Raw genomic sequence first — 6,812 nt, 5'->3', positions numbered from 1 at the left:
AGCAGGAATCATGGATGTGTGTAGGCATGTCCAGTGTGCTCAGGTTGAACTGGAATCTGAAACCATGTCTCCCATATGGCTCCAACATTATCCAGTGGTAGTACTCTACCACCTGGACCACCATGGCTGGGTCAATCAGCAACATTCTGCCAGTTCAAAATTAATTGAAAGAAATCTTATTGAATGAATAACAAGCTAGAGACAAATGAATGACCAGTAATAGGTCAAACTTAACAAAGGGCACCATTAAGTTGAATATTCAAAAAATATGGTTTAAATAATTGACTCAGCAAACAATAACTACAACAACAAAAAAGATCAAACCCAAGGACAAAAAATACTACCTTCTGAAGAAGCAGAGAACTTATTCTGGTACTTTATTACCATCTAAATCTTAAAGGCTTTAGGATAAAATTTAAACATGGCAAAACTACATATTTAGTATTATTTGATCTATTGAGGTTCAGAGTATTCTAACTAGAATTGTTTACCTACAAATCCCTCAAATTATGGGTTCTTTTTAAACCAAAATTCACCTATAATTAAGGCACATACCAAAGAGTATGAGGGTCATGTTTGTGCAGAAAGTCTCTGGCATTTGTTTCCTAAATTAGATCTCATTCCCTGAGTGCTAGAGCATTATTAAATTCACTATTGAGTTTGAATAAAACTCACTAATGGATGCCTAAGAATTATTAATGTTCAACTCTCTAATGAAGCTGTTTAATTTACTCCAAGAGGTTTTGCTAGATTTATGGTGACTTAAAGTCCCAGAATGAAAAGAATCAGTGAACTGAAGGTAAAAGCAACTATTGGTCTGAGGGAAGTAATAGCATTTTTAAAAATCCCAACCCATAAGGCATGTGCACTCACCAGCGAAAGAGAGAGAGACAGAAAGAGAGAAAGCATCCCCCTGGGGGAGATAGCCATGCCACAATCCCTTCTCTTCATTCTCCTCTCAGGATTTCGGGCACACATGTACACATACCAGGTGTGATTTTCAAGCTGCCAGAACTGCAGAGTAGACCATGTGAAATCTAGTGCCTTAACTCCCAGACTACCTGCTGGCCCAACTTTTTAAGTAGTTTTAGATTTGCTCTACCATATGAACCTCTTTTCAACTTTGCATATTAAAAAAGTCATATTACTGAAAAGGAGTAAGAGTAAAGAAAAAAGGCAAACTTTATTATTTTGATCACAGCTCATTGTTAACATATGATTTAAATTAAATTCTATATTGAAGGCCAGCAGGTGGCATGGGCTGAGTATTTTGAGAAAATTTAAAATGTTTTATCATGTGTTACAGAAAAAGCTCTAATATCCATTAAAATTTCATATAACTATGCACACTAAAACCCTTTATGATTCAGAATATTTAAGTTTAAAATTACTGCAGTAGAACGCTATCTATTTCAAGCTACATATATTTCACTAACAAATGTAATTCATGTTTTTTTGCTTATTCATTCATTCACTTATTCAACAAATACATATAAGCAATGTTCTAGACAAAGTCTAGCCTATCATTCAGCCTGCATTCCAGTGGAGGAAGAAAGATACTAAGTATAAATAAACAATATGCCTAATAATTAAAAGCACCATGGAGAGGGATCAGCAGATGGTGTAGCAGTTATTTCGCTGGAATCCCACATAGTTGACCCCTGCCTTTTTTTTGGGGGGGGGGGAGAGATTTTCACTGTAGGGCGCGTGCGCTCGCCAGACAGACAGAGAGAGACATAGAGACAGAAAGCGAGAAATCACCCCCCAGGGGGGATGGTCACGCCGCAATCCCTTCTCTTCCATTCTCCTCTCGGGATCTTGGGCACGCACGCACACGCGCCCAGCGTGAGTTTTAAGCCACCGGGTCCGGGACACGAACCGCGGTCGACCACGTGGGAGTCCAGCGACATAGCCATTACGCTAACTGCTGGTTCCCACCCCTGCTTTAAATACTGGACCCAGCAGCTTAAAACTCACTCTGGGTGGGTGGGTGTGTGTGTGTGGGTGTGGGTGTGTGTGTGTGTGTGTCCAAAATCCTAAGTGGAGAGTGGAGAAGAAAGGATTGTGGAATGGCCATACCCCTGGACAATGATTTCTTGCTTTCTGTCTCTCTGGCAAGCACACAAACCCTACAGCAAAAATATCTCAATAAATAAATAAATAACACTATGGAGAAAAAAGAGCAGAGTAAGCCAGATGTAGGAGGAGAGTGTAGGTCTATTTTTATATCGGTCAGGTAGAAAATGTCTCTTAGCAGCACCTTGAAGAAAATGAAGGCACAACCTGGCAGATAGCTGGGAGAACTTCCTTGGCCACAAGAAAGAGACACTGCAAAGGCCTAGAGATGGGAGAATGCTGGATTTGTAGGAGGAGCACCAGGAGACCAGGAAGCCTGAAGGAGACTGAGCAAGCCCTAGGCAACATGGTGGAGTGGTAAAGGAACTCCAGACCAAGCAGGCCTGGAAGACCCATTCAAGGCTCTTATGGAAAGATATAGAAATCCCTTAGGAATTTGCATCAGAGGAATATGACTTACTTAACATATTTTTTAAAGGTCACTCTGACCACTCTGTTGAAATAAACTTGAGGTAACAAAGCAGAAACCAACAGATCCTATAAAAGGGCTATTACAACAATCCCTTGACTGGGTTTCCTTTGACATACAGCTCAGGCAAAACCTACCTGCAGATTATTTGGAAGTAAAACTCCAAAGCAGCGAGAGTAAGGGTAGTGAAAGCAAACAGAAGGTAGTACATTACTAAATTGTCACAGCCTCACATAGATACCCAGCCACTGCTCTAGCACGAGGGACTTGTTAGGGCCAGGCTGTATGTGACCACCACACCTCCCAGCTATCAGGGGAGGAATGTTTTGGACCATGTGAGAAGTCTGGCAACAATCACCATCTAGTATAAATAGTACTTCCCATATTCCCGTATGTATCTGAGCATAGAGCATCCCTGGACAAGGACGGACAGGGAGGAATCTGCCAACTCCTTTGATCCTCTCTCTCATTGGCCAGAGGTTACCAGGAACTAAGGAAAGGCGAGCTAGAGAGTACAGAGCTTGTGTCTGGAATGATAAAAAAAAAAAGTCCTGGGAGCAGATAGTGTTGATCGGTGCCCACACTATGTATGTAAGGCCACTGAATTGCAAACTTTAAAATAGTTTAAAAGAGGACCAGTAGATGGTGTAATGATTATACTGCTGAACTCCTACATGGTCGACAATGGTCTGAGTCCCAGACCCGGCAGTTTGAAACTCATGTAAGGTGTGTGTGCTTGCACGCATGCACAAAATCCTGAGAGGAGAACGAGGGAATCATAGCATGGCCAACCCTCCTGGGGGGTGATTTTTCGCTTTCTGTCTCTCTGGTGAGCACACACACTGTATAGCAAAACTCTCTCTTAAAAAAATTAGTTAAAAATTAAACGTTATGTTTATTTTATCCCATTTTTTAAAATTTCATTATAAAACTTATCTACAAATTAGTGAAAACTGAAGTTCAATATGATTTCCATTGTGCTTCCCACTAATATTTAATGTGTTTATCCAAATAAGTTAGTGGATCTAATCAGAACCATAGCAACATAGCATGGTTAAAAGGTCAGGTAGACAGACCTAGATTAGATGTTGCTCTGCCACTAACTAGCTTACTATATACTCAGAACCTGACTTTACTAGATTCTTAATAAATACTGACGTTAGAAGTCATTGTTAGTAGCCTTTCTTATTATACAAAAATGGGAAAGTGCAACGCACTTTATTACAGACAAACTTAAAACTCTGGCACATCAAATAAATGTACACTGGAAGATGAAAGTGTGGTATCAGTATAATTAGGAGTCAATATCCCTAATATCCAAACCTCAAATCGAAAGATGAGAGGGCCGAGAGGTTGGGAGGCAGCAGGAAGGTAACTGAATCACAGGGTCAACCAACGAAGTCAACCAACTTTTTAAAATAATGCAGTTTTCTTTATCAAATTAGTGAAGGTTAAAAATAGCTAATATATAATCCTGATGAATATGTAGTTGAGGGGCACTCTGAAAAACAATTTGGCATTTTAGCTATCAAATGCCTTAAAAATTCCTCATAGTCTTTCACTTAGTAATTAGCAAATAGTAGCTTTGTTGAATTAATTTATTCAAGATTGAGAAAACACACTTAAAAAGAAAGTCAGAATTAAGTCGTAAGGATGTATTTGTAGTACAGTGTATATACTTGCAAAAAATTGAGGAACAGTTTAAATATTCAACAATTAAGGAATGGTTGGATTACTGCTTATAATAAAGTACTAGGCATCCTTTAAAATCACATTAAGGGATTTTGAGATAAGAAAAATGTGTGGACTTGACGAAATCAACTTAGAGGGCAAAAAGTACCAGTTTTGGCTTTCTGCTGATACATTTTAACAACAGAAGTGAGTACACAAAGCCAACAATGAAGTAGAGGCTATTCAGACTAGGCAGTTAGGGAAAACAGGAAAGTCAAGATGGAGTACCTCCTGAGACTCAGGGAGACCCTGAAACCCTGCAGTCTACCCAACAGTAGTCAGCCCACTATAACCTGATGAAAAAATAACCTTTCTTCCCGTCTCAGTCCCTCTTGCCCCTATCTATACTGTACTTTGGAGGCATACAAACAAAATAATTAAGAGGTAAGGATAACTCCAAAGTTTGGAATTTTAAGTGCTCAGACCTAATTGAAATTATAGCCAATTAGGTGAAATATATAGAAAAGTATAGCCCTTCAAAAATTAGTCCACTCTGGGGACCAGCAGTTGGTGTAATGGCTATGTTGCTAGATTCCCATGTAGTGGACCATGGTTCAAGTCCCAAACCAGTGGCTTAAACTCACGCTGGGAGCGTGTGCGTGAGGGCCCAGGAGCTCAAGTAGAGAATGGAGAAGGGATTGTGGCATGGCCATCTCCCCTAGGGAGTGGGGGGTGGATTTCTCACTTTCTCTCTGTCTCTCTGGGGAGCGCACGCAACTTATAGCAAAAACCACTCAAAAAAAATAATAATAATAATTAGTCCACTCTGGCCAGCAGGTGGTATGCTGGTTAGGGGCACTGGACTCCCACATGGCTGAATGCGGTTCAAGTTCTGGACCTGGTGGCTTGCTTTCTCTCTCACTTTCCTTCTCTGTCTCTCCCTCTTCCAGGTCAAAATTAAAAATAAAATAAATAAAAGTTAAATAATTCTTAAAAGTTTTAAACAAATATAAAAAAAAGTCCACTCTAAGAAAAGCATGCTTGAAACCAAAATACAATCTTACCCCCTACCCAAAATATGCAAGATTTTTTTTTCCTGGTCCTACTACATTCCAGGAAAAATGTAATGGTCTTTTATGGCCCAAAGCTTTTAGGCAAACAGAGTCTCCTGACCTTCCCACCCACTGTAAAATTAGAAATAACAGGACCCATTCAACATGTGACCCCACCTCCACAAGAAAAACGCATGCACCACCTGGGAACAAGCAAGGACAAAGACGCCTCTAGCCCATGTAAAAATCCCTCCTCAGCAACTCACTGGGGACCACTCTCTGCTTGGGAGCTCTGCTCCACCTCCTCTCTCTTAATAAACTCCACTTGCTTACCTATGTCTGCGTCTCTAACTCTTCATAAACTGCAAAGAACCGGTGTCCCTGCTGCAGGTGCTCCGCCTGATTACCCCTGCTCCCCCTGCGTTTCCAGCCTCAGGAAGTAATTAGGTAGTGAAACTTTAATACCAACCCAGCCTAGAATTAAAACTGAATACATCTGCTCACCAAACTTACCTTCTCAACCCATAAAATATTGTCTGTATCTTACAGTGTCAGTCTCTTGCTACTCTTATACTAAAAAAGGAACTGGGCAAGTTTCACTTTTGTGGTTGTCTTAGTAATTTAATAAACATGAACATTCTATTTGTCACTCCAAGTCTCCAGTGCCTAGCACCCTACCTAGCACAGAACAGAAGCGCAAATAAATATTTTTGAATGAATATCACCAAGAACCTTTTTCTTCCAATTTGGCACCAAAGAAATCCAACACCTCTAAACGACAGCTATACATAAAAACAGGGATAAGAATATTTGAGTGGCTACAATGTATCAGACACTAAGCAGCACTTCCCTCGCTGTAACTTTCTAATCAATCCCTATCAATCCCTCCATGAAAGTGCCACATTTCACACTTTAAAACCAGGAAACAGATTCATTAGTGTTAGAGGACGAGTCAATGTTCACACTGCAATGAAGTTGGAAGGTTAAGTCTAAATTCAGTTCTGTAGCCTAAATGCAGAACTATAGAGGACATTTCTTTCTAACGATGCGACTTAACCAGGTTTTTCCACTAAGCTTCCCTTCAGCCCTATCTCGTATTTGTTAATTTCTGCTTTGAAGTGTAGTTATCCCTTTCAAGATCCTTCTCTCAAAGGCCGAACCCTGCTGACTTCCCTCCCCTCTCCCAAAGACGCCTTCCCCCAGGGTAAAGGACTGGCTCTCCACGCTTCTGGCTGACTGCACACTTAGAATTGAAGCTCAGCACCAGGCGGGGGGCTTGGCCCTGCCGCTAGCTGTGTCGGCACCATTTTAGCTTGACTTTACAGCCTTGAGAATCTCCCTTCGCAAAATGAGTCTCTGGAGGAGCCACGCCCGCCCTTCGGACGAGGCCGAGCGCTAGGAGTAGAGTCCTCCTAGGAATAGCAGACCCGGGCGGCGCGGGGGGCGGTTTCCAGGACAACCGAGCGCTTTCCCCTCCCCCGTCCCCGCCCCTAGCGTCTCGCCACTCCTCCATTCCCAGGCGCCAGGGTAGCGCCCAGCCCCCG

General features: G+C 41.5%; 1 protein-coding gene across 8 annotated transcripts in view; it reads right to left on the bottom strand.

Annotated features, from left to right (window-relative positions):
• TRDMT1 (tRNA aspartic acid methyltransferase 1) overlaps nt 1-6,812 on the bottom strand; it is an 80,983-nt gene that overhangs the window by 45,199 nt on the left and 28,972 nt on the right. The window contains exons 1-2 of one of the 8 annotated variants that reach the window (XM_014592070.2): nt 5,782-6,232; nt 5,602-5,699 (exon numbers count right to left, since the gene is read on the bottom strand). The exons of 5 other annotated variants lie outside the window; for them this stretch is intronic. The gene's annotated coding sequence lies outside the window, so the exon portion shown is untranslated. Of the gene's footprint in view, nt 1-5,601; nt 6,233-6,812 lie in introns of those variants that run through there. 2 more of the 8 variants (XM_027776242.1, XM_014592071.2) reach the window with 2 other exon arrangements.

The sequence above is a fragment of the Tupaia chinensis genome, unplaced genomic scaffold (genome assembly GCF_000334495.1).
Source record: "Tupaia chinensis unplaced genomic scaffold, TupChi_1.0 Scaffold000647_1, whole genome shotgun sequence".
Taxonomy (NCBI): Eukaryota; Metazoa; Chordata; class Mammalia; order Scandentia; family Tupaiidae; genus Tupaia; species Tupaia belangeri.
Note: the sequence above shows the minus strand (reverse complement) of the source record. Positions and strands in the feature narration are given on the sequence as shown.